This window comes from Hetaerina americana, unplaced genomic scaffold (assembly GCF_022747635.1).
Source record: "Hetaerina americana unplaced genomic scaffold, ioHetAmer1.1.p SCAF_6, whole genome shotgun sequence".
Classification (NCBI taxonomy): Eukaryota; Metazoa; Arthropoda; class Insecta; order Odonata; family Calopterygidae; genus Hetaerina; species Hetaerina americana.
Genome location: NW_027287205.1, coordinates 18,824,724 through 18,851,037, shown reverse-complemented (window position 1 = coordinate 18,851,037; position 26,314 = coordinate 18,824,724).

The window sequence follows — 26,314 nt, the reverse complement described above, 5'->3', positions numbered from 1 at the left end:
GTCCTTCAGGCTCCACGAAGACGTGCAGGCAGGCGGTGCTGGAGAGACTACGTTCGCAGTCAATTGTCTTTTTTTCTGGAGGCATCCACGGACGTCCATAGTGCTGGAACGCTTGCATTGCACATCCTTGAAGTGGAGTAGAAGCGTGATATAAATATGGGCATACTGTATTTAATTACTTAGGGTGTAAAATATAGTTATTTTTAAAATTTGACTCACCCTCGTGCGTTTTGCCATATCTTGATAATGCACCACTCTATACACAATACAAGAGATGAGTTCCCGGCAAGATGAGAGGTAAATTTTCAGGTCAACCAAGTCTGCTCCATTTTACCGAAAAAATATCCACAATATCCGATTTAAATTCTCTCCGTATACGGCTACAGATGAGCCCTCTGCGTGTTATCCGTATCACGATGCAACAAATACTTATTCTTGTTTGGTGCATTGTAACATGTAACTGTGGGCTTAAATACATTAAATACTTGGTTTTCGCCATTGCATCGGTTCTCACATGGGGAAAACACACATTCTATTTGAGGAGGAACCCTTCTTTCATTTCATTCATCAAACGTATAGTTGGAACACGTAGGGATGAAAAGGTGAGGGATACGTGCTATTTATCTGTTGTAAGAGCCGTCTTAGAGTTTGTGGCGAGCATATGGAATAAATCTCAGAAAGCATTGATTACACAATTCATCATGGTTCAGAAAATGGCCGCCAGATTTGCGAAAAATTTGTACGAAATAAACGCAAAGCGTCACACGTTTACTACAATAACTGGGATAGGAACCTTTAGCTACACTAAGACTCATAGTTACATTTAACCTGTTGCAAAGTGTGGTTTTGGATGAGACACAGAAGATAACATTCCCGGGCACTATTTGTGGCAAAAGCAGAAGGGGGAAAAACTAATGAAGAAATAAGTCTTACTCATGAAGAAGTGAGTAAGAAAGGTAGAAATAGCAAGATGTTAAAGCGCTATATTCCCACTCAACCAGTTTCTTGGCTGGCGTCCTAACGCCCTCACCACACCCCCTAAAGCCAATGTGTTTATCAATTAATAGTATCAATGTGTTTAACAACTGGAAATTAGTGACTACGTTGCATTTGAGTCCACCATTTTTAATGGGGTTCATTACATGTTTTCTTAGTGAAGTGAGTGGAGTTGTTACTTACAGTATAATGCTCGTAACGTATATGACGGATTCTGCATTAATGATGTCCGATCGAACTTCTTTCATGTGCTCTTTCGGTGGATTGCATGCGCATGTTAAAGTGAATGAGTAGAAGTAGAAAGGCTGGTGACCTACCTCCGCCTGCCATACGTCTTTACGTACAGTGGCTTGCGGGATAGTGTATAGATACTGATAAAATGCGCTACAACATTTTCGTGAACTTTTTCATATTGCTTGAAGTAGATTTAAGGAATTAATTGATTATAATTTCGATTGCATTCGTTATTTCCTCAAAAATAAATGTATGCTTGACAATCGATTGACTTACGAGTATATCCTTCAAAATCCATAGCTATTAAATTCACTCTTATCTCGTAACCTCATTTGAGGAAGTAACTGAAAGAAACTATATTTTCAGTGACGAGGGTACGTACAGTATCACGTGCGTACAAAAATGATCATTTAGATATCGTCTTTAAAAAAACAGGAATATCACATAAACCAATAGAAAATTCAGAACTGAATTTTTTCCATTTAATCCTTTGCTAATGGTCATTTAACACTACCGAAATTATCAACCCTAAAGTTGGTTTGAAGATTCATGTTTTTAAAAAATCAGGAGGTGAGATGATTAAATATATAAGTACTATTCATTAACATCTGTAAACTTCATTTCCACATCCATATTTCAAAAAAACAATGCAATGGTGTTGGTGCTGTAATGTTGAAACCGGGTCATAAAAATAAAATATATTTTCTAGCAGTCATAAGCATAGTAAAAGAATATTTTTGCCAACCATTGAAAGTTTGATTGCAAAAATTTACCATGTGTCATCTGAAGTAGTTGAATCGTTTCATTACAACAAGAAACTCCCTTGCGTTTGTCCAACCAATTTTGTTTATGTTACTACTAGTTAAGAGGTATTACATCATTTTCAGGTTGCTTTTTATCGCAAGCAGACAATCGAATCTAGTCGCGATAAGCTGAAAGATGCGTGTTTCATGCCATTTCATTTAACTCAAATATCACGAATGACGCAATGTTCATTGTTGTTTCGCGTGAGTACCATTTTAATATTCGAGCGGTTTCATCCCGTAACGGCACTGGCGAAACAGTTCGCGTACCCAAATTAATTTCATAGGATCACCGTTGCCGTACTACACTTTGGCGGGATTGGACAGGTCCAATCGTCATGCACTTCCAGGAGATCGGCCGAACGCCCGCGTCACTGGCCGGGCAGGGGGAAGGGGGTGGGAGGGAGTATAAGGTCGGGGAGGGCACGGTTCCATCTTCGGTTATGAAAAGGACCGGGTCCGCGGTCTAAGTGATCTCGGCCCGTGCAGAAATCCCCAGATTGACATTCCTCTCTGGAGTAAATGAGGGAGAGAGGGAAGGAGAACACAAGAGGGGCGGGGGGACCTCTTAGGAGGCACCAGGGGAGGAGGGGTGGATGGAAGGGGTCGGAGGGAGGGTGAGAAATGCGAGAGGGAGGGAGTGAAAGAGGAAGGGAATGATAGGGCGCCTGTGGCAAATGAATCTGCCACTCAAAGCCGTCGTGAGGTCCACGGGACAGACCGGTGAAAGAGCCCTCTCTCCCCTCCCCCTCCTTTCAACCCGCCCCGTCCCCTCTCCCTCCCTCTCCTCCCTTCCTCGCCATCCATCATCCACCCACCCCCAACCACCCCATATCCTCCTTCTCCGTTTAATTTGTTGTCCGACCCGTTGCGTCCGTGTCCGTCCGTATTTCTCCCCACCCCCTCTCCCCCACACCCTTCCACTCCCGCTCCATCGCCCCGGGGCCGTCCAAAGGCCCCTCATTACTACACGCCCTCCTCTCCCCCCCCCGCCTTTCATTCTTCGTCTCAGTCCTTCCTCCCTCCCGATCCCCCCTCGTCCTCCACGCCTCACCCACCCATCCCCACGCTTCTCACCTCCTTGAGAGAGGCTGTCGGGGACGTCCAACAGGATCTACATACGTATTTCTGGTGCGTGCGCCGATCGCTATTGAGACCATGGATGGAAACGTTGTATCGATGCGTGACCTATCGGCACGTTGGTCTTTTTTGTGAGCGCATTACCAGATAAGAGCATGAGTCGACTGGTAAAGGATCGACTTTTATCGAAACGAATGTCAAATCGGCTGAATTATAGAGACGAATCGCCTCCACAAATACGTACAGTGAAAATCGGTGTATTTGGGCGCTATTTAAAAATCAGCTTGTATATATCTTAGCAAATCGATGGTGTGTGACAGAGGCAGTTTGGTTTCAGCTAATGTTAATTAGAGAAATTGTTAACTTGTGATGTATCTTGTAATGTTTTGGGGTATTACAAATGTTCGGGCGCGATGCTTTCTAATTTTGGTTTGACAAGCTGTGCGGGGGAAAAAAAGAATCCTTGTATCGGGTTGTTTTACAGAAAAACTCTTTTAAATATTAACTGTGATCTCAGCTACCTATGTACTGTCAAAAAGTCCAAGTCATTCCCTTTGTGACAGCATTAAACTCGAACGATTAAAAATTTAACTTCATGATTCCAGTGGCCACCCACTCTGGATTTCAATAATATGTGATGTTTTCTGTTCTTTCATTCTGATTGTACATGAAACGGGCGATATTTCACTTTGATATGCCGAATTTTGAATTTAGATCCTCATAAGTAGCGTCCTAAACGTTCTGTTAGCGTACTCAAGACGAACTCTAAACCGACGCGTATTAATGTATTTTTTGAAATTTTAATTCCAATATTAACACACTATGCGTGTTCGATGTCCGATGCTGGTGTTACTCCCAGGCGTTTTACACGACCTGCTATTCCTTTGTGTGCACCGAAGATTCTATGGGTGCATATATTTTCTAAGAAATTCATTATTATAACCTTTCTTCGAATTTCATTTGAAACCACTCCTGAATAAAATGGCGTTACGCACACACTCGCCATTCGGGTTATTTTCTCGAAATAATGGATCTCGCTCACATGGCGAGTAGTGCGGGGGCTACTTCATTCGATTATCGAACCTGGCCATGTTCGATTGCGAAGTCGAATTTATAGGAGATTGGGTGGGCAATACGCGCAAAAGTCGACTCCTAGTGGAACCTCATCATAGACCTCCTTTGTGTAATCGCTTCGTATGACATATCGGAGGGGATCGTGATGGTGCAGGTGCTAACGTACTGGGTTCCCACCCAGAGGGCCCGGGTTTTAGGCGGAGGATATTTCTCAGTAGTATCCCGATCCCTACTGGAGATGCTTTGTGGCGGGCATATTCATTGAGTACACCATCCGTCGGATGGGACGTTAAGCTGCGGACCCCTTGGCGCCTTACGTCAAGAGTAGGCTATTGCCGACACCGGGCTTCTCTCCGCCCTTCATCCTTTCCTGTCCATGCCCAATGGCGCAGATGACCTCATCTGTCGGTCGCCTCTGCTGAAACTACTATTATATATCGGAATAGTTATCGATGTAATTAATTTGAATTATCGAAGACCGACACTCCAAAATACTCTTTCTCACCACGTTTTCGTGTAAATATTATGACCCTAGAGTGATGAAGTTATACATTAGAGGTAGATAAAGCTTGATTGCTTCCTCACTACAGTTATTTTGTTAATGTGTTTGTTTTATTAAAACTATTTTGTTTATGTGTCTTAGCTCGTGATTTATTTAACTTTTGTATTCTCTCCCCCTCCTAATTACGATACAATTCAAATTAACTTAAAGACGAGTTATATTAACCCTCTGTTTTGTGCAAACATAGCTTTAGATGACCCCCTAAGCCCATTTTCTCATGTTTGCTTTCCTTAAATTGAGCTCTTATGTAATAATCAATGGCATCAGGTCTTTAGTTAATGCAAGGGTAATCCCACAAAAACATTGAGCGTATTAACGCGCTTTCAATTGTTAACTCGCCAAACACTTTGAGATTCATAGTTTTTCGCTTTTATAAGTAAATGAAAATTCAATTACTGTTGTTTGTAATTACGGTTATGACACCGATGACATCAAATATGTACACGTTTTCATTCCTATAATAAGTAGTCATATTTTCTCATTGAACATAAAAAAATCAAAAGCAACTGTCAAATTTTCTTAATTAGCGATTTGAATTGAAGCAATATCCTACTGTGTGTCCTTCAGTAAGCTAGGTCTGCTTTACCTTGTTCCATTGCTGGCAGTTAATCTGAAACTTGAAATTTGCGTCTGTTTGTGCGACGGTATACTTTTCGCGGAGGGTGTGATTCCTGGATGCCGATCAAACACAAATAACGTTATCAAGGTTTATGTTTTTTATTACTTTTTAGCTTAAATGCAAATTAATCCACACGTTTCGCATTGCCTCCAAAAATCCCGCCGCCGTGTCAAGTTGACTTTTTATGATTATAGGGTGCGAGAACATATTCAGAGACCCGCGGGGCTAATGCAAGGCTCGCTTTACTTCTGAGCTAGAAATTTATTCAAAATCGCCTTATTTGAAAAAGAATACTTCTCAGGTCATATTAATATGTTTGATCGAGATTCAGGTTGGCAAAATCTCCAAGTTTAATTCGTCAAGTGTATTTATCTAGTCGTGGATTTCTTCCTTCCAATTTTTACATTATCAAACTCAATCTACGTTTTCTTCTTATTATTTTTCAGCGGATAATTTACATATTGGTTGATAATTTTGACTCCTTTTATTTATATAATTTCTCTTATCTCCGGTCGGTAATGGAAAATTTAAATTACGTATGTTCAGATAGCTACTATTAAAATATCATGAACATGCGTACAAACTTCCTAGTAGGTAGAACCTCCTAAAACATACCCCCTAGGTCTTAATATTGAATATTGTCATTATTATCTCTTATAATTCACAATTTGAAGTTATCTTCATTCGCTTCGGGCAAAATATTAAAAAAGAGACAAAATTATCAGCCATTTATTGCATTTGTGTATTCTGTATACGTACATTGAAAAAAAAGCCAAGTGTAATCACAACTAGAAAACCGATAGTATGTTAGTAATAGTGTTACGTATATTTTAAGGAACCAACGAAAATTTTCATAGATGAGTGGAAATACTGAACAAGAAAATTTAATTGACGGGTACACGATCAAAATATCATATTGCGTCTGGTTAAACCGAAACGTCATATTTTTTTATGTTATTTTAACCTTTAAAATGTATTTTACTTGAAAAATTAGTTTTTCGAAGAATCACTGACATTAATAATTCGTAACATTTTTTCACTCCTACTTAGAGTTAACGTAAATATGGAATTTTTTCTTGGAACCTATTCCTGATAACAAATACGTTTTGCATGGAAAAAAGTTCTTTTGAAAAATTAGAATTATCTAAATGCATCGTGAGTCGTGCATCAGTTAGTCAATGTTAATTCTAAAGTCAACTTAAAATATCCTCATATGTGAATATTTCCCTGGTGATGATCCAGTTTTTCCATAGTCCCTCAAAATCCATATGTCGGTAATTACCTAATGTCCTCCGTGAGTCGGCAGGAGGTACACTATGAGGGTAAAAATAAACTTAACATATCCACGATAAAGATTTAATATTTCACGACTATGATTTCGATGCTGCGCATCATCGAAACCATGAACGTGAAATATTAAATCTTTATGGTGGAAATCTTAAGTTTCTTTTTACCCTCATAATGATGGAATTCCACAAAGTTAAACCTGAAACTCTTATGTTTGCGAGGTACACTGTTGACTTGTGACTTTTGAGTCGTAATGGTTTCTGGTACACTGTTATAGCATACCCTTTACAGTTACTTTCCTACAAAGTTCTCTCAGGTATTAAGTCGTGTAGACCACGATTAAAAAATCAAAAGTTAATACAGGAATGAATCCGCTGTTTCAAATTTTCCACCAAATCTTGAGTCGAATTCGCTCTCGCATAAGCTATCCAGAATCAAGACACGCTTTTATCTTTCATTTCCAAGGAAAATTTTAAGATAAAGAACCCTCAGAAAAAAGAATTCCGCTTATGTGTGCGGAAGAAGTGTTCCGGAACTCTACTCAATATCAAATACGTTAGCTTCATGATTTGCAATAGTCTTCCATAGACTCATTTGTGTTTTTTTTAATATTACTTCATTTTAAAGGGACTCAGGATAGCGTATCGGGTCCGCTGTATTCTCACCTAAAATGAACTGAAGTGAGACAGTATAGATGACGGGTGTGTTATCAAAAACGTATCTTGGTTTAAAGGGTGAAAACCTCTACAACAAGGGTTATTATTTTTACCTAATAGCAGGTAACGTGAAGCAGTATTGCAGACGGTAGTGCTATCATACTATACGCTTCCTCTTATAAAAGGGCCTAGAATGCTATAGGCAGGACCTTGGAGTTAATTATGTATGTTGGTGTAAATGAAGATATGGTAGGGTGCTCAGAGGCAGGTGTGAGGAAACATTGGAAGGGGGGGGGGGTTAAAAAGTAGGGGGAGAGAAGAGGGTGGGGTAAAAAGACCGGGAATGCGTGTGACTTAACGTGTAGTGCTTGCGTAGGGAGGCGCTTTCTGGTCATTTCGGGCATTGCCGCTCGAATCAACTGAAATTTTGTCAAGTCATGCCCCGGGGTGACTTGGAATGCGTGAAGATCACCTTTTCATACCTTGAGAGCCGTTTCGGACTTTCCGACGGAACAGTTACAAGGAAATATTTGTTTCGCTCAACTTTCTCCATTATGAATAACGACGCACCGGCATTACGTTTCGTTTATGAAATACATGATATCCGTGTTGTTCGTGGATCCATTTGGAACTTAAACGTAAAATTATAATAATATTTCAAAGTTGACACTCATAAACATTAGACCACTTCGTTTCCAGTGGCGAAATATTTTACTGTACGTGTGAGGTTCTTGAAGACTTGAGAAAAATAAATTCTCCCTGGCAGTGAAGTAATGAATGACGTAGAGAAGTGATAATTGCCATCTCACGAAAAAGTATGAAAAATGGTTAAGTGAGACAACTTTCATTAAAGAATTGTACAGTCCTCATACGTATTCCGAACATTCAATTCTCTTCCCTCTGATTCATATGTACGATCTGGGGATGATAATTGCTACAAATCTTTCTTAAAAAGTTAAATTGTACAATATTTGATGCACCATACAATATTACATGTACATCATACCCCACAAGTTGCCGGAAGGGTGTGTGGCGGGAGGTGTAAAGTTACCAGTCATGCTTGCGATTAACAAGTGGTAACAAATTTCCGAGCAACTTTATTGTAAAGATAGACACCGTGTCAGGGAATCAATCACTGGATTCTTTAAATTGACTAGTGTTTTAAGGAACAGACGAAGATTTGGAGGCTTCTATTAGGCTGTAGGAAATTAGAATTTTGGTGCTCAGCCTGAAGAGGAAATGGGAGTGATTTTCTCCAAAACCCAATGTCCGGAATCCGCTGAATTCTATCTCGGAGCTTAAGATAAGGTTGGTGAATAATTAATTCTTTAAAAAAATTTGTTCAGCATTTTTTATCCGATTCATATGCTGCCGCGTGAAAAAGAATAATTTTGACCGTATTTTGTGCAGGGCGGGGTTCTAAGGAATCTTGACTGAAGATTGATGACCCCACTCACCCAGCTGATCCTTGACTGCCCCCATGTGCGGGTCAACTGCTTATCTTTCCACACCTCACGTTTCCTAACTTGGAGTGGTTCATTTCTTCCAATCAGCTAGTTCTTCATTGGATCCACCTTGGCTGCAGAAAGTTTCTTGGTCCGTATTGACTTGATTGGAATCCAAGGCACTTCGGAAAATGTGATTCTGCCGGAAGGGCGGAATGTTGGACAAATTAGAGCCACGGATACCCGAGCCGTATCCGAGTGGCAGCGTGAATCTCGTCACGGATCGTGGAAACTTGTCAATGCAGGTGATTTTTCGCTCTTCGCCCTTTGAGCGACGCAATAACCGAAGCACGGATTAATTATTTCTTTATCCATCCTCCTCTCGGGGATGCTCGCCCCTTACCGACCTTTGGCTTTGTCGAAGTTTTTTACTCCTGAAGAAAGTAACCGCACGAATCTCTCAGTTTTCCTATGCTTGATCGCGTCTGAATCGGTCGATCCTTTTCCTCAGGTCGCACACCCGCTTAGAAGCCACCCTTTCGTGGACCCGGACCCAATTTTCCGGAGAAGGACGGTCCCGATTCGAAGAAAACCCACCGTGGCATCACGGGCTACCGACCCTTCCTCGTCGCCCCCTCCCACGCTCCACACCCCCCCCCCCCTTCCCCAAACCCCTCGCCGACCCACACGCCTGGAGGTCTCCCCCCCCCCCCGGCTACCCCCTGCGCATCCTTCCTTCCTGATGAGAAAGAGCCCTTTCGCTCGGCGGCGGCAACACCCCTTTTTCTCCCGTCGCCGCGCTGAAGGGAGGCGGGAAGAGGGGTACCGTCACCCGCCGGCGATGCATTCACGGAAGATCCCGGGAGGTTGAGGGCGGCGGAAGGAAGGCTACTTCTCAAACCCTTTCACTCGGAACACACACGCCTTGACTCTCCCACCCAAACGCTCACACACACACACACAAACAATTTCCTTTTCTCCCTCAAGAAGGATTGCCAACTCCCGAAGGGTTTAACTCGGGAGAAAATCACACCACGAATCGGAGGAAGCTGCGGTATTTTCTTCAACAAAGTCTCAAAACTGAAACTGGCCCGTAACTGAGCTGTGGACGTGCATTCACGTGCTCGAAAAAGAATAAACCGACCATTTTATCTCGAATTAGGTGGCTTTCATAATCGAAAGAAATTCAGATTATGGCCGGAAACATAAATTGGAGAGGCGTTTGGAATGCATTCCATCTCTCGAGCGTTGGACCACTGACCGGAGGGCCACGGTTCGATTCCCGGGCACGCCTTTAAGGGTGCCGTCAGCTTAACCTGAGCTGTGTGGGTTTTGGGATAACACATCTCCCTGGGGAACCATAGACGACACAGGGAAAGGATCTGCCCCCCCCTTTTCCTAGTGTGTGCATTATACCCATCGTTGGCATCAGTTTTGATAGTGAACTCTAATGACACCTACCGACCTTCGGGTTGATTACTGAATCATATTTTTTTATTGCATGCAAACTCTAATAATAAACAATCCGTTAGACGAAGAACCGGTTTACATGAAATCTCCAGTGAAATTTCAACTTTAAAAAATATGAATGTGCTAATAAAATTGATTTGTTTGATCACCATATCGACTGAATGCGGAAGGAAATGACATCAAATCGGAGTGTAGAGATCGCTGTCGGATTCCGGAATTGTGCTCCCGCCAATTCGGGAGGGTTGGCCACCCTGTTCTCGACCCACAGCCTCCTCCGTTCCCAAGTATCGTTCCGCCCTCGTAATTTTTTGTCCCCTTCCCTTCACTCCCTCTTTCCCCCTCCATCACAGAGCGTCCTTTTCTCAGCCCTCTGATGAGGGGTGAGGGCGGGGGGAGGCGTGGAAGGCGGGAGACGAGTCGGATGCCTGAGTGAACGCAGTGGTCTCGGAAATGTTACTCTCACCGTCTCCCAATTTACGAGTTACTTAAGATGGCTCTACATCATAACCGTCAATCAATCCCAACATTCCACACCTGCATTACACCCTGTGTGCCCTCCATAGGGCGTAGGTCAATAAAGTATTTCGACGCCATGCTTTAAATTCAGATGACAAGCTTGTATGATCTATATCTAAATATACACAATGCCCCGTAAGCCGCCGCAAGGGTGTGTGGCAGGGGGTGTTAGATCACCACCCATAAACTAGAATAAAGCCACATACAATTCTAAATCATGGCACCTCTACACAAATATTAGTTTGATCATGCATTTGAAAAAAGTTAATCACACGAAAGCAAGTACTTAGACGCCACAATATTCAATAACAGGACACGTATATTCAAATCATGTGGTAGAATTGTTTAAAAGATGGGTCTGTTAAATCAAAAAATAACATGCAGGATATCGACGAAGTATATACTCTGACACTTATAATTATCTCCTACGCAATTCCTGTCATATCTGTAATTATCTCCAATTGCAATAGGAAAATACGACATTTTAAATCCATCCGTTCTACGATATCCCTGATTTTAAGTACGTGATCTGATCTACCATGGTAGGTCCAGGCCTGTAGTATTTGTTTAACTTCCTCAGATAAGTAACCTGCCTCAAATTTACGCGGGAGCGCGTAGGCGCGAGAAAGGTACGACGCCGGTATTAAAAAGCTGCTTACAAGAATGCAAAAACTGATTGATCGTCAAGGCGACTATGTATAAAAATAGCTAAATGCTCAACCTTTCCAACGATGTACGCAAAGTTGAGAATAAATTGATTTTTCATGAAAAAAATACCTTACTTTTCGAATCGCCCTCGTATTTGAAGATAATGAAATTTTCTATTTTTGCTTCGAATAAATTTTACTTTTGAGTCCGCTATTGTGTGTATTTCTCCTCTCTTATGAAGAAATACATACACACCTGTTTGTCTAGCCCGTAGGCCTCGTGCTGAAGTCAAGCGTATGTACGCCGAGGTTTGACAGCCTTTATACCAGCTATTATTGGCGGTTAATAACACAATAGTTTCAGGAGGCTAATACAACTGTCGATATTTAATGCCTACTCCCTACCCAAATAGGGCACTCAGTTTGGATTAGGGTGGCGTGGAATTCTTTTTAGAATATCTATCTTCGACAAAATCGAAATATAGAGACGACGAGGCTGCATTTAGCTGGTGTGAAGTTTTAAAGAGAGCTCGATAAATATGGAAATTCAAATATTTATCAATATTGATTAATCATTTATATCAGTATGAAGCCCATTAGTAAATATTTTTCTATATCGTTTATCAACCATAACGTTCATATCATTCGTGGTCGCATCGTATGTTTATTTTATAGTCCACATCGAGTAATTTACGGAACCATCCATATCGTCTATCGAAGATATCGATATACACATATATGTATGGGTAATACGAGGGTGACATAGGTAGCCACCATGCTTTTCTATCGTATATAATTCAGAAAATCTACCAAATTTTGAACAGAGTTAATACCAGACTACCAGATCGTCTGCCTAATATTTCGTCCATTTCGATGTATCGACTATATCGCTCAGGGTGTTATGCCAACAATAACGTCTAATTAATGATATAGAGGGTCTTCCACATCGTCCTAATCGATAAAGAGGAAATATCGAAATGGAACCTCGTGAAAGCCCTAATCGGGAGTTCTGCATCGGCAGTTTTCCATCCCCCTTCAACCTTGCCCCAAGAGCGGCTGTCTCTGCTGGACCAACAGAGCACCAGGCACGGGGGCGAGGGCGTCTGGACGGGGCATTGTGTGGGGGAGGAGGTAAGGCAGCTTTTGAAAGGAGTGTGGTGTGGGGGGCCCCCCCGACGACTCGACTTCTCGCCTCGCCTCGTTTGGAGCGTTTCATCCCTCAGTCGTGTGCCGATGGGAGAGAGAAAGAGGAGACTCGAAAGAGAGGGAAGCGACACGGCCGACTATTAATAACACCGACAGATGCCCACTCGCCGCACCCCGACATTTCAGTCGCTTCCAGGTCCTTCCAAGCCAGCTCCTGACCCTCTCCTTCCCCCTCCCTCGGTCACTAACCCTTTTCCCTCCTCTCACCCCTCCTTGAACCCTTAAGGGTAGCCTGTCATACCCGAGGTAACGGACCAGAGTATTCATTTCGCGACTCCCTTGGTTTGAGTTTGGGAGCTGAAGGAAAAACGTCATTAGTCGTGATTAGAGTTCTAGACTTTGCGAACAGAAACATTCCATTAACATTACACAGTACCCTGCAAGCCACTGCTAGGGTATGTGACAGGGGGTGATCAAACACCATACTAATTTTGGCAAAAATACTTTTCCTCCTTAGCGCGATCGGAGAACCTTACTTTTATCCCTTATCGTTTGTGGGAAAATTGACATATTGCATCTATCTGTTCTACACTTAATCTCTCTAATTTTATTTACATGATCACTGTTATTCTTCTACGAATGGGTTATTAATACAGTTTCATCATTATTGCTAAAGAGACATGATTCCAATTTATACAAAAGGTTTAATCTGTAATGTAAGCTACGCTCCGTGAGTGATTCCCGACATAGTTCTTCTAATAGTTTTGATACGCTACTCAGTTTATCATCACAAAGTTATGCAAATCTAGCCCCTCTACGCTGCACGCGATCTAATTCGGCAGTCAATCCAATTTCGTGAGGATCTCATATACTAGCAGCATATTCTAAATGAGGTCTAACTAGCGAAAAATAACATTGCTCTTTAGCCTTTTCGTCCTATTTCCCTAATATTACTTAAAATAATAATCATACTGATTGTGACTGTTTTCTACTCTGTTTGACTAAAATAAATATTCTGAGTTTATTTAAAAAGACGCACTCAAAAGAATATTGCATATTTACATTAATTTGTTAATATAAACCATCATTTCATGGGAGGGTTTGAGTTATATGTATCTCTGTAAGTCCTTCCTTAATTTTTATCGTGGTTTTAATGCCAAATGCGATTGGGAAAGGGAATAGAACACCCATGGCAACGTGGACGCAAATGTCATGATATGAATTGATTGAAGAAAGGGACGTTAAATTAGTGTAAAAAAAATAGAATTTTACAATTCATCACTCTAATCACTCACTCTACGAAGATAATTAAATCAACGAAAATTTTCAAAGTTGATTTTGTCATTATGATCACTATAAATACATACGTCTGTGAAATTAACTGAAAATCGAGAAAGGTTATGCCCAACCCCCTAAGAGATTATGTAACATATGCTTGACCAAAATGAAAATTCTAATAAGATAAATGGATAATTCTAAAACAACTAATGCGTCCAGAGAATATTGTTTCTACTTATTTGTGAACTCCTAAGCTCGCTGCCTTACATGTGGACTTTTCTTCGGCCGAACCGAATACTACCTTAGTTCTCAATCAATTTCTTTTAAAAAGTCCTCGATGTAGTTCAGCAAGAATCATTGGCTGCCACGAGTGTAAAATTGTTTACAGTAATAATCGACCATTGAGAAAATAATTTATGTTAACGTTCATAATACCGTAGAGTTTTAAATATCTGTGGACAAAAATGACTCTGAATAAGGTAAGCGTTTCTGGAAAATAAAACGGCCCCCTTTATTACCCTGAGCACTTCATTTTTTTCACTTATTGCTTTATATTGACAGAGGTTGCTTTCGCCTCTCAAGTTGATATTCTGGTCGAAGACTTGGTGTAATACGTAATAATGCTCTGAAGGCCCTTCACACAGAACCAATAACACATCCACCAATTTAATGCTTACATTAAATGGAGTTTTTAAAACTCTAATTTTATGGCCTTCTTTTAATTTCGTGGTGAGGTCCAAGGGTGACGTTTATCCTTAAATTAATTGCAGAAAGTAATATTTAGGTGAAGTGAAAGTAATATTTAAGTTGATTAGGTCTCTCTGTCTTTTATTTCAAAGTAAGGCACAGGGTGATATTTCTAGTTTGTCGGACTGATTTGCCTTGGATCCTTGCTGTAGTCTCTACTAGAAACGAACACAAATGGGCCTATGTACCGCTGGAACATGTCTCTCTTTTGGTAATCTAGGCGAGGGAAGATAACCCACGAATTAAAGCACCGATCTTGAAAAATCTCTAACTTTCTAGATTTATTAAAAGGTATTCTGAAAAATTCATAGGTTCCTTTTTATTTCACTCTCTTGAAGGATAAGTTTCCTTATATACTTAGAATTGGATAGAACCCTTTGGTTTAACGGTACTTACACATTAGATTTTTGAGATATAGATGATAGAATACTCGTACAGGCTAAGAAAAAGGAAGGCAAGGAAGTTTTAAATACTTTTGGATAGTGAAAAGATTGAAGGCACTTGTGGACTTCAAAGAATACAGGGAAAAAAGATGGAGGAAACATTGCAAATTACTGTGACATTTGCGGCCGTAACTTAAATGATAATCGTCAACGAACCTTACGTGACCTGAAGGATAATCTTAAATAGACAAGATAGAAGAAGGAACAGAAAAGGCAATACAGATATAAAATGAAGGGAGTTTGAACTTTGAGGAGCTGCAGAATACGAGAACCGAAAAGAATCCTCGCAGTGCTTGAGAAGTTGCTCTTTTATTAGAATTCCACGATATTAAGCAATAGTTTTCAGGATCCATAAAAAAGACTGTATCTGATTGGTATGTTATTTCTCTTAATATTAACTTCACATCAATTTAAATTACGAAAGAAAACAAGCTAAGATCATAAAATTCAGAATGCTAAATGTCGAATTTTTAAAAGTACTGGTTTCTTACGTCGATTGCCTGTGTACAACTACCTGTGAAGTCGAACGTTTCTGAAGTATTTCGATTTCTACTTGAGTTCCTTGTGGGCAGTAATTCGAATGCATTACGTAGTTCGTTGAACGTGACTGCAGCCGGTTGGTCTCAATCGCACATTTTACCCTACTTTAAGATGATGAAAACACTAAGGCCTGTGTCATTTTCCTTTCTCCTCCTTAAAAGTTTATATTTAATAGTAGCCTTTTTTTACTGTCAACTACAAATTTTAAACGGCAAGAATCATTTTTTAAATGGATTAAATATATTTTTTTTCAAATGCTGTGCTATTATTGACGCTTTCGTACCAATATCAATAACTCCTTCATTCAACAAGCATAAATAAAATACAATGACAGCTGGTGTAATAATGTAGAAGTGACTATTTAAAGGTTTACTTTGCATAAAACTTAATCCAGGTTTTACTGTTGAACGTTGATATTATGTCTTTGGTGAAAGATGAAACAAAATGACGAAAAAGCAATTCCAAACATGGGTATTTTCGTGAATATCCTGATTATTTTATTATTTAGGTGAACTGTATGAAGTGTCCTGATGAATTGTCATATACTGAAAGTTAAAAAAAAAAAATTTGTCTCTATCGATTAATAATCACTAAAACAGAACTCACATTGCCGTTCTTCATCTACTTAATTATTTTTATCCATAATGACACCGATCAAATTAAAAAAAAAACAAATATTTTAGTTAGCACCTCATATAAAGAAACTATTAAGCGCACGTTACCATTTATTTAAATTAAAACGAAATTAATGGCCTATCCCTAATACCTTAATGATCTCAATTTACTAGTGCAATAAAAATACCTACTATTAAGTACAGAGAAGAATGCCTCCAATGCGCTAATGGCATAATATCGCTGCTTCTCTCTCCGACAAACTCTCCATCGGTGCCGGTCGGATAAAATCCGAAAGGCCATTAAGTTGACTCTGACGGGAGTTTCGTTAGACCGAAGCCAGCTCGCAAAGGTGATCTAGGTGGGGGAGGAGAGGGGCGGAATGGGGTAGATGGGGGTTGATGAGAGGGGAAGAGAGAGAGGTGGGGATGATGGTGTGGGATTTCGGTGGAGCAGGAGGGGGAGGAGGGTGGGATAGGGCGCTTGTGAGGGTTGAGCAAAGGGTTGAAGAGAGTGAGAGAGAGATATATACATATATATATATACATATATAATGTCGGGGGCGGTTGGCTTAATAGCGTCGTTCTCCGTGGTTTCCCCGAACATCTCGTTGCGGGAAGATGGCTCACCCCTGGTTTTTGGGGTTGGGTTATTTACGCCCCTGGGATCGCCCCTCCCCCCCCCCCCACGTCTCCCTCCTCCCCCAGGAGAGCCAGGGGGAGGAAGGGAGGTGGGTGGAAAGGCGGAGGGGGTGAAGGAATGGGGAGGTCAAACCAACTCCACCACCCACCTGCTCCCACTAAGCATTCCACCGAATGCACATTCAACCACGGCCGAGGCGGGATCGCCACATTCAGTCGGAACTTGACCTTAGCAAAATCAGGGGTGACAACTAACATACAACTCGAATAGGTTATAATGCGTCACGTAAACCGCTGGTATTCCTAGTAGTGGTCATTCTAGTTATGGAAGCGAGTTTCTGGAATTAAACACTTAATTTGAAAAACCATTATTATCATAAAAAATTACACTTTCTAGCTAATAGTATCATAAACAATTCACGGAGGTATCCAATTTTTAACATGATTCTCATGTTACTCTATAAACGAATGTTTCAAAATCAAAATGAGCGTAAGCAAGGAATCAAATTCAAGTAAACGGATGAAATGGATAGTTTTTCATTGGGACCAAATCCCAAGTCTTTAGAATTCGTTGTTATTTTGTGATTTAGCAAAGGACAGTCAGTATTTAATGGGCGTGTTGCAAGATGCCTGTAAAATTAAATGAAATAAATTATAAGAAAAAATAAGATAAATTTAAATCTCGAGCTAGGAAGGTTATATCAAAATTTTGAATGCAAAATTTTAAATTACCTATAATATGAGAAACAATAAAAGGATTTCTACACTATTCTAATGAATAATGGAATTGGTGGTCAGAATATTAGCAGAGAAACCACGTTCGCAAATGATTAATTTCCAAAAGTGAAAATTATGGTAAACCACTAACGTACGGAAACCGTGTGCAGATGTCGATATGTGTCAAGAAATTGATCTAGGCGCTACATAGTTTGGGCACCACAACTTAACCTTGTAGACTTTTAGGAAGAGGATGAGCATATATGAAGTTTTTCATATCTGGATTTGGATGAGGGGGTGAAGAAATTCAGCTCATCATGGTGAAAGACGAACTAATAATTTTTATACAAAAAGGAGAAGAGAGGAAATTGTGGACAGAATTCGGAAAAGGACAGAAAACTGGATGGAAGAGATAGTGAGGAGTGGAAGGCTGAAAATCGCGATAGATTTAGAAGAATGTTGAGAGACTGTTGGCTAAGCGGAGAAGATAGAGGATGAAGAATAGGCATTACGCGATGGAATGAATGGAGATACACTGTTTGAAGAGAAGAAGATGGATATGGAGTTCAGGGAGCCTGCAAAACGTAATTCTAATCGAATGATTACTGCTAAATACAGATCCACAATGTCTCAAGTAGGTATTTAATATTCATCATAGATTATTCCTATAGTGATACGTGCGCGAACTTTTGCTTCACCCTGAAGTGTTTAAACCCATAGAGCGGAGATTAAATGGCTTATTTCTCTGAGCTTCAGGGGTGAAACCCTGAGTGGTGGCAAACTCTGGCGGGTGTGGGGGAGAGTGGGATTGGGATGAGGTCCATCCAACCTTTCCATTCGGGCATTAAGCAGTAGTATTCCACCGCACGCACACACAAATCTGCGGTGGCTGGAGGATTGTTGTCTTGGGGTGTGGGGGGGCGGGGGGGGGGGGGCGGGGAAGGTGGTGCGAGGAGGCCCCTCTTTATCCCCCACCCCGTGGGCGGGCGAAGGTGTGCCTAATGCTGTAATCCATGGGCGCGAGAGAGGGAAGGGTGCAATGCGTCTTAAGTGAAACGCTCTTTTGCGGCCTCCCCCCGTCCCGGAGTCGGGCCGCTGCGAAGGCGCGAGAGGAGCTGTATATCTTGGCGCGGGGCAATTTGGAGCACCGCACCCTTAGTGGGGATGGGGGAGGGAGAGGGGTTTGTGGGGGGAGGGAGGGGAGAGCTCGCCCACCCCCTACCCACACCCCGTCCCCCTCCAACCCCCCTGCTGATTAATCGTATCGACAGGAATCCGCAGCGTAAAGGAAATCTCCGACCTCCGTGGTTATTTTCCGGTTAATTCCAACGATGCCGTGTTGTTTGTTGGAGACTGTCGGTTCGAGGAAGCTATTCCGAAATTTCTGGGGATTGTCGTTTTATTTAAACTCCAGATTGCCATTAATATACAAAATTACACCCACGACGACATTGTCTGCATACCAGAATAGCCTTTGTTTACGATATCGGCACGCCTTGTTTCACACTAACATCACCAATCGAAATATAAAAATAAGACCATTTAGATAAGTTCCATCTAGATATTTCAACGCACAACCGCAACCGAAGTTTCGATAAATCAGCCCTACGATGGCATTGAGCAGTTAGCGTTTATTTTTAGTATCAGTGTACTTCAAACTTTTAGGAGTTGAATTGTTGTTTTTGGCGGTTAAATTGCAATTATAGTCATGCAGTACTGGATAATAGGAAGTAGTATAGGATATAAAGAGGAAATATGAAAAGTATTACGTTAAATTATATATTTTCTTGTGTAGCGTTATGATATAATAATCATTTAAGGGATACTTTAATCTCATAGTCTAATTCTTAAACTGACAATTAACGCGTGAAAATTAAGCCATTAAAATATAATATGCGCAATAAAAATTCCTAATTCAGGGCTATAAATGTACTATTTTTCCTAGAAGTGCAGATTTAAAAACCTATCCAGTTATAGATGGTAATCATCTCGATGTTTATTTTAATATTTTAATTTTATGCTAAATGATAACTACATAGTTTCTCGCTCTCCTGCTAGAATTACTATAGTGGACTCTTAAGAAAATCTGGTTTTAGTTACGTGACTTCTTCTTTAAAAAGAAATCACGTGCTTATTTCTAGATAACGGGGAATCTTCGAGAGGCGAGTTTCCCTAATGGAAGTGGTTTTGCATTTCATGCTGTTTTATGAGACTCCTCAGCGCAAATGTTCGAACATGAAAGCATTCCGTCGCTCTCACGCCGTCAGGAATTCAAGAGGTAAATCACTGATTTATGATCTTTACTTCGTGTGCGTATAATCCCAGTCCGAAGCACACTTCCTTGCGAAACAGACTTCGGCCGTAAGCTCTCAAAGGGTTCCCGAAGACACGAGTTTCCCTTCCCGAATCACCATCCATGCAAGTGCTCACTCGGAGCCTCGACAGAAGTTGCTGGACTACGAAAATTAGAAATTATCGGCATAAATGAACTGCCTCAATATAAAGGTGTATGGGAAATGGAATTCGGGATGTGAGGAGGTGAAATTAAATGAGATTCACATTGCAAACATATATGGTGAGAACTGAATGGCATCATGCCTTTAAACGTCTGTGGTCAGAAGACTGGGACACGACCCCTTCGACTCGTATTGCGACCTTTCTCTCTTTGCCTCTCCCCCAGATAGTTATCGGGCAGTGCGCAACGAAAGGGTTGAAGAATTGTGTTCTCCAAATGTCGTTCCCTTGACCCCTGGTGCGCCAGTAAAATATTTAACGAGGTGATGCAAACTCACACACGACAAAAATGGCAATATTCATCAGCGGAGAAATTTGCGCTGGTATAATACGGGATATGGAGTTTTACTCTGCTCTTGGAGTTTATATGGAAAACTGGTTGATTAAAATCGGATATCTTGTTAATATAATGCTGAAATATACATGTTGACGACCCATGTGGCCTCTATCCGCAGTGTTGATGATGATATTGAAATTGATTGACGAATAACGAAGAATTTCAACAGAGCCGAAGGAATATAGCGAGCATCGCTCATAATTTTATCCCATCAGCGTCAAATATTTTTCAGTGGTACCTTGATCCCTACTTGATGTTCTTTTTGGAGAGCACTTTGAGTGAGTACGCCGTCCGCAGATGGGACGTTAAGCTGCGGACCCCTTGGTGCCTTTCGTTAAGAGTAGGCTAATGCCGACGCCGGGTTTCTCTCCACCCTTCATCATTTCCGGTCCATCTCTAATGACGCAAATGACCTTAGCTGTCGGTCGACTCACCTAAATACTACTACTACTCATAATTTTACAAAAATCATATTGATTGGAAATTTAAACTTTGAGGAAATATGATTTTCGATAGAACTAGTGAGAGTTTCCATATCGGAGCGTAGCTTTAAAATAGTTCAGAAACTTGAATGTTGAGGAAATAGGATAAAAATAATTGGAAGCTTTTTAGACGGGTATTTAGAAGGACGTATAAAATAAAAAATGTTTTCCAAAAATAGTTACATCATCGGTGCTACATATTATACGGAAAGAGATACGATTGTACGGGGTAAAGAGTCGGAAAATGCGAAAAATTGGGCGGAGAAGATGTTGGAAGAGGGAGAGATGCTGAAAAATGCTGGGAATAATGTTGGGTGAGTAAAAAAGATGAAAAGACGAGGGAATTTAGTTGGCATGAAGTAAATTAGGGTAAAAATACTTAACTGCAATTCAAGTTGCCATGCTATTCAGTTTACTACCAAGCTTGACTAAGAGGCGAAGAAGTTCTTCCCAGGAAAACCAGGGTATTTTTACCACAAGTAGTATGATGGGTCCATCAAAAGCCCATTCGTCGTCGTTAGACTAATACGTGACGTAGCTAATTGACGTACGAAGCTCTCTTTCATTCCCATTCCAGCCTTGTTAATGCCTCTACTCCGATTGGAGCGTTTAGTAAGTTTTTTTATTTGCATGAAATTGGGAAATTTTACAGCATACTGTACGTACCCATGAAATTCAGCTTATTGAATTATTTATTTATTTGAATTATTATATTTATGAGGGAAAACTCCCGTTAGCTCTTGAAATTTTTAATTAACATGCTGAATTTTCTTGTCTTTCATAAATTTTTTGATCGGAGGAAAATTAAAAAAATATTCCCAAAATAATTTATTTTTTTGTATTTTTCCTTAAGAACATATTGAACGACCCATGTGTGTGTAATTAGAAATGATAATTGATAGGACATGTGAAAAGGGTGATCAAAAGAGGAACTCCTCTTAATAAATTAAGCATATCATGGTGGAAGGTAGAGGATCTTATAAGACGTAGAGCGTACAGAACTCTAGTTTTAAGTGGTATATCAAACTAATTCTAGGAGCGACAAATATCATTCACATCATTATTTCAATGGAAAGATTGGCTGACTCCAGCCCTTCGACCACCGCTTTTGCTAACGTCTTTTTAAGCCTTGATGACTCTTCCGAAAAACATCCTTCTTTCTTAGCGTACGTATTTACCCTTCGGTCTTTCTTGAAGCACCTTCCCTTAGATTATCCCTTCTATTGTGCTCCTAACAAATCTATTACATCTAAAGGATTGCCCAATCCATCTATCTCTCCTTTACTTAATGGTGCATTACATTACCTTATCCTCTCCCATTTACTTCCTCGATTTTTAATTTAATTTTCCTTTGTATATCGAGCATCCGCCTCCAACTCCAGGTTTCAAGAGTGTATGCATATTCTTTCATGTTCTGCTGTTTCAATGGCCCATGTATCTAAGCCATAGAATTCCACGCTACATGTGAAAGCTTTCACGTATGTAATGTTTTATTTGTCTCTAAACAAGGTTTGGATCAATAAATACTTCGTGGACATTTAAAATGGGAAATCGCCGGTCCGGAGAGAGGAGTTCCACAAATATTCATTTCACTTTCACGCGGAAGACTGAAGAAATGTCTCTTTCCTTTCATTCCCCCGCTCTCCCCTTCCTTTTCCTCCCCCGCCAACTCTCCCTCTCACCTGATCGACTTCACGGCCGACCCCCCACGGCCCCTTCCAACCTACCCCCATCTCTGCTCCCCCCCCCCCATCGCTCGACCTCTCCCCTTTAACCCCCCTCCCCTCTGCGAACCCTTCCCCCTCTCCGCTCCTCGATCCTGCAGCCCATAAACAGTTTGGAAGAGGTCTTTAGGGCCGTGACTTTAATTGCCGTCGCGATACCGCCCACAAATAAACCCGGTCTTTATTCCCGGAGACATTTACGGAGGATAAAGCGGAGGGCGATTCTGTGCCGGACGTAAATTCCACCACCACCAACCACCACGGCCTCCGCTCCATCCTCATTGCCTTTCAAAATGTAACCGAGCTAAATAAATAGTGATGAAGTGAAAGGAGATTTGGCGATTATATTTCTTTCAAAGTGTCTCGTAACTGTTCCTCCCTCATGCGCGCAGTAAAAAACTCAACCAAGGGAGAGACTCGGGATGCGGTTTTCTTTTCCTAGATGCAGAACCAGACCGAAATGTTTTGGAGTCACCATTTCACGATTTCTCTCTTCTCAGCCGTCCGACATTGTGCCATCTGAAATTGAAACTGCCATGAGAGTTGGCATCCTGGCGTGTAGTGGGGTGAGGTTGCTATTTCAACGGGATTACTTCATTTATCATGTCCTTTCCTTCGGCCGTCTATTCATCGTATTATACTTTTCCCAGCACGTCCCTTGAATAGGTGTTAATGCATGGGTAGAAGGAAGTAAATCTTTGTGTATTTGAATTTATGAGAGCAACGAAATCTCCCCTTGTAACTGGTAACTTTGGTACCTACAATATCATGTAAACAGTGTTTTCCAACGGAAAAATCCTATATGATCGTCCTTCTTCATATTCTTCATGGAATGGCGTGCTTTGGTGACATATAAATTGTTCCATTTTCAATTCAGAATTATAAGAATGCCTGCTTCTAGGGTAGAGCATTCAGCTACTGATCGAAAGACCCTGGTTGTAATGCCTGCCACTCCAAGCATCACCGATATTGCCAGAGATATCTGGGAATTCGAGCATCAATTCTTCCTGTGATAAAGTAACTTAGTTGGCACGAAAAAAGAAATTTCTTTCCTGATTTTCTAATGCGTTAATTTCACAAGCCATGTATAGGTTGTAGCAAAAGGCAAGCCCTGCTCTCACCTGTCGAATCAACAAATCGGGTTGAATATATTCTTATTGACTAAATTTTAGACCCTAGGAGACGGATCGAAGCAATAAAAATAATACATGCACTTTATTTCCCATCCGTGGACTCGAGTATACGAAACGTAAAGTGTAGGGATGAAATAAAATGCATAAGGGAAAGCATATAGTATATGAATCTACAGTGCCGTAGGAAATTTAGTAAGCTACTAAATGCATTGCAAATAATCGAAATACCAATGTTATCAGCATACATTTACTTTTCTTTGGACATGCCCAAAGTTGAGCAAAATAAATGTACAAAACATAATTTTGGAAGGATAGTGTTATGCATAACGAGATTAAAAGGGTCAACATCTGTTTATTTCACAAATATTAAGAAAGAGGAAAACATTACAATTATTTGAGTTCACGATTTATATTAGAAGTTACGTCAAGGTAATTAATTCTGGAAAAGTAACGTTAATAGGAAACAAAACTGTTGTCAATGTTTGTTCTATCGTGGCGAGTGGAATTCCCGTAGGCACCCTCGAAAACCAATTAGACGAATAATTTCGCTCTGGGATGGCTCAGGCAGTTACAAGTGCCTGCTACTCTCCTCTGGAGCGTATTCCAGGAATTCCGAGAGACTGGAGTGGTGAGCGTTTGCGATTTATTTAGTCAGGCGCAGTGTCGCGCGTGCGCAATGAGTTTCCGGGCGGAGGATGGGGCAAGGATGGGGTTACGGTCGGGGGAGCGAGAGGGAAGGGTCTGGTGCGGAGGAGAGGAGGGGTTTGGTGGGCGTGAGATGGGGTGTGTATGAGGGTGCAGAAGGAAAAACTTGGGTGTCCCGTTTTCCTTGAGGAGCTCGGGGAATATTTGGGGCTGTGGAGCTCCAGTGCAATGAGGAGGAGGGGATGAGGGAAGAATCATTCCCTAATGAGGGGAGGTTGCGGGGACGTGTTCGGGGGCTGAAGGCGAGGGGGTGGGCGGACGGGGAGAGCAAGAGAACCACCCCAGACCGGAAGGCACGTGGGCAATAATTGAGCGACGTCGCCTCCTGGTCGCAGCTGGGAAGATTGAGAGAGACGGGCATGAGCGGACGTGATCGGAGTCCACTTCAGTAAATCTGATCACTGACATTATCGTCGCCACTTCATCACCTGAGTGACCATTACAGAACAAGGTGGACGTCTTGATGTGGTCGAGTGGACGTCAAGGCAATTCTTCCATTCATAGGATTTCGTGAGTTAACGGAGAAAATGAAATTGTAGGGAAAGGCACACAGAACCGAATAAATCGTATTTGATCGAAAAAAAAAACATTTAATTCTGAGTAAAAACGGTGTAATATTTGAACAAGATGGTGATTTCATGCGTCTCTGTGCAATTAGGGACAAACATGTTATGATAAATGAAGATATTTAAATCAAGTGAAGAGTTTCTTGAGATGGTGGGGGGATTCCGTTCTGAACAGTCGAATATACGTGGACTATTCTTTTCCATTAACTATTTAATGGAAAGATTTATCCATCAGTCCCTTTGTCCACCATAAGGTACGAGGCAAAATCCCAAGTGCATTGCGTGCGGTCGGAAAAAATGTTGTAGGGACGGCGAAATAATGTGCAAAAATGATATCTCTTTCCCATTATTCTTCACCTTTCCTCCCCCTTGTTTCTCGGTGCATACTTCTAGCGGTAATATCTCTGGTTATCGGGCATTGTACCTGATGATTTCTCTGTAAGGTAAAACGTGTGTCTTGATAAATCGTGTTACACATTGGGAAAGTGTATAATTTTGATTCTTAATTAATTTTCGAAGAGAACAACAGTCAAGTTGCTGACACCCACACACTTTTAATGTCCTACGACCATGGTTTCACCTGATGATGATGTGCAGCATTAAAACCATGGTCGTAGGACATTAAAAGTGTGTGGAAGTGTAAAGTTTCTGCCTTTTTTTACCCTCATAACGGTAGTATAGTCTTCTTGAAGGGTGATTTTGATTAAAATAAGAGTGGTAGAGGGCATTGGCCCGGCAAAGTCGAAAGATCCGTTGTTCTAGTACCGATCTCATTATATATATATATATATATATATATATATATATATATTCTATATATATATTCTATATATATATATTCTATATATATATTCTATATATATATATATATATATATATATATATATATATATATATTCTATATATATATTCTATATATATATTCTATATATATATATATATATATATATATATATATATATATATATATATATATATCTTCGAAATGGAACGATCTTCGGCGACGCAAAAATATATAAAAACACGGATGTAGATTTGTAGAATATAGAGACACAAAGAAAGGACACTCACAATATGTTATTTGACGTTTCGGCAGCTCGGCTGTCGTCTTCAGAATGGCGTTCTCGGGGAAGAGCTGAGAGGATGTGCGGGGGAGAGGTGGGGGAAGGAGAGGTAAGGGACCAATAGGAAATGAAAAAGGGGAGGGAGTATGTAGGCAGCCATATGATGATGTTTATATATATATATATATATATATATATATATATATATATATATATATATATATACATACACATATAGAGAGAGAGAGAGTAAGGATGTTACGAAAAGACTCGTCA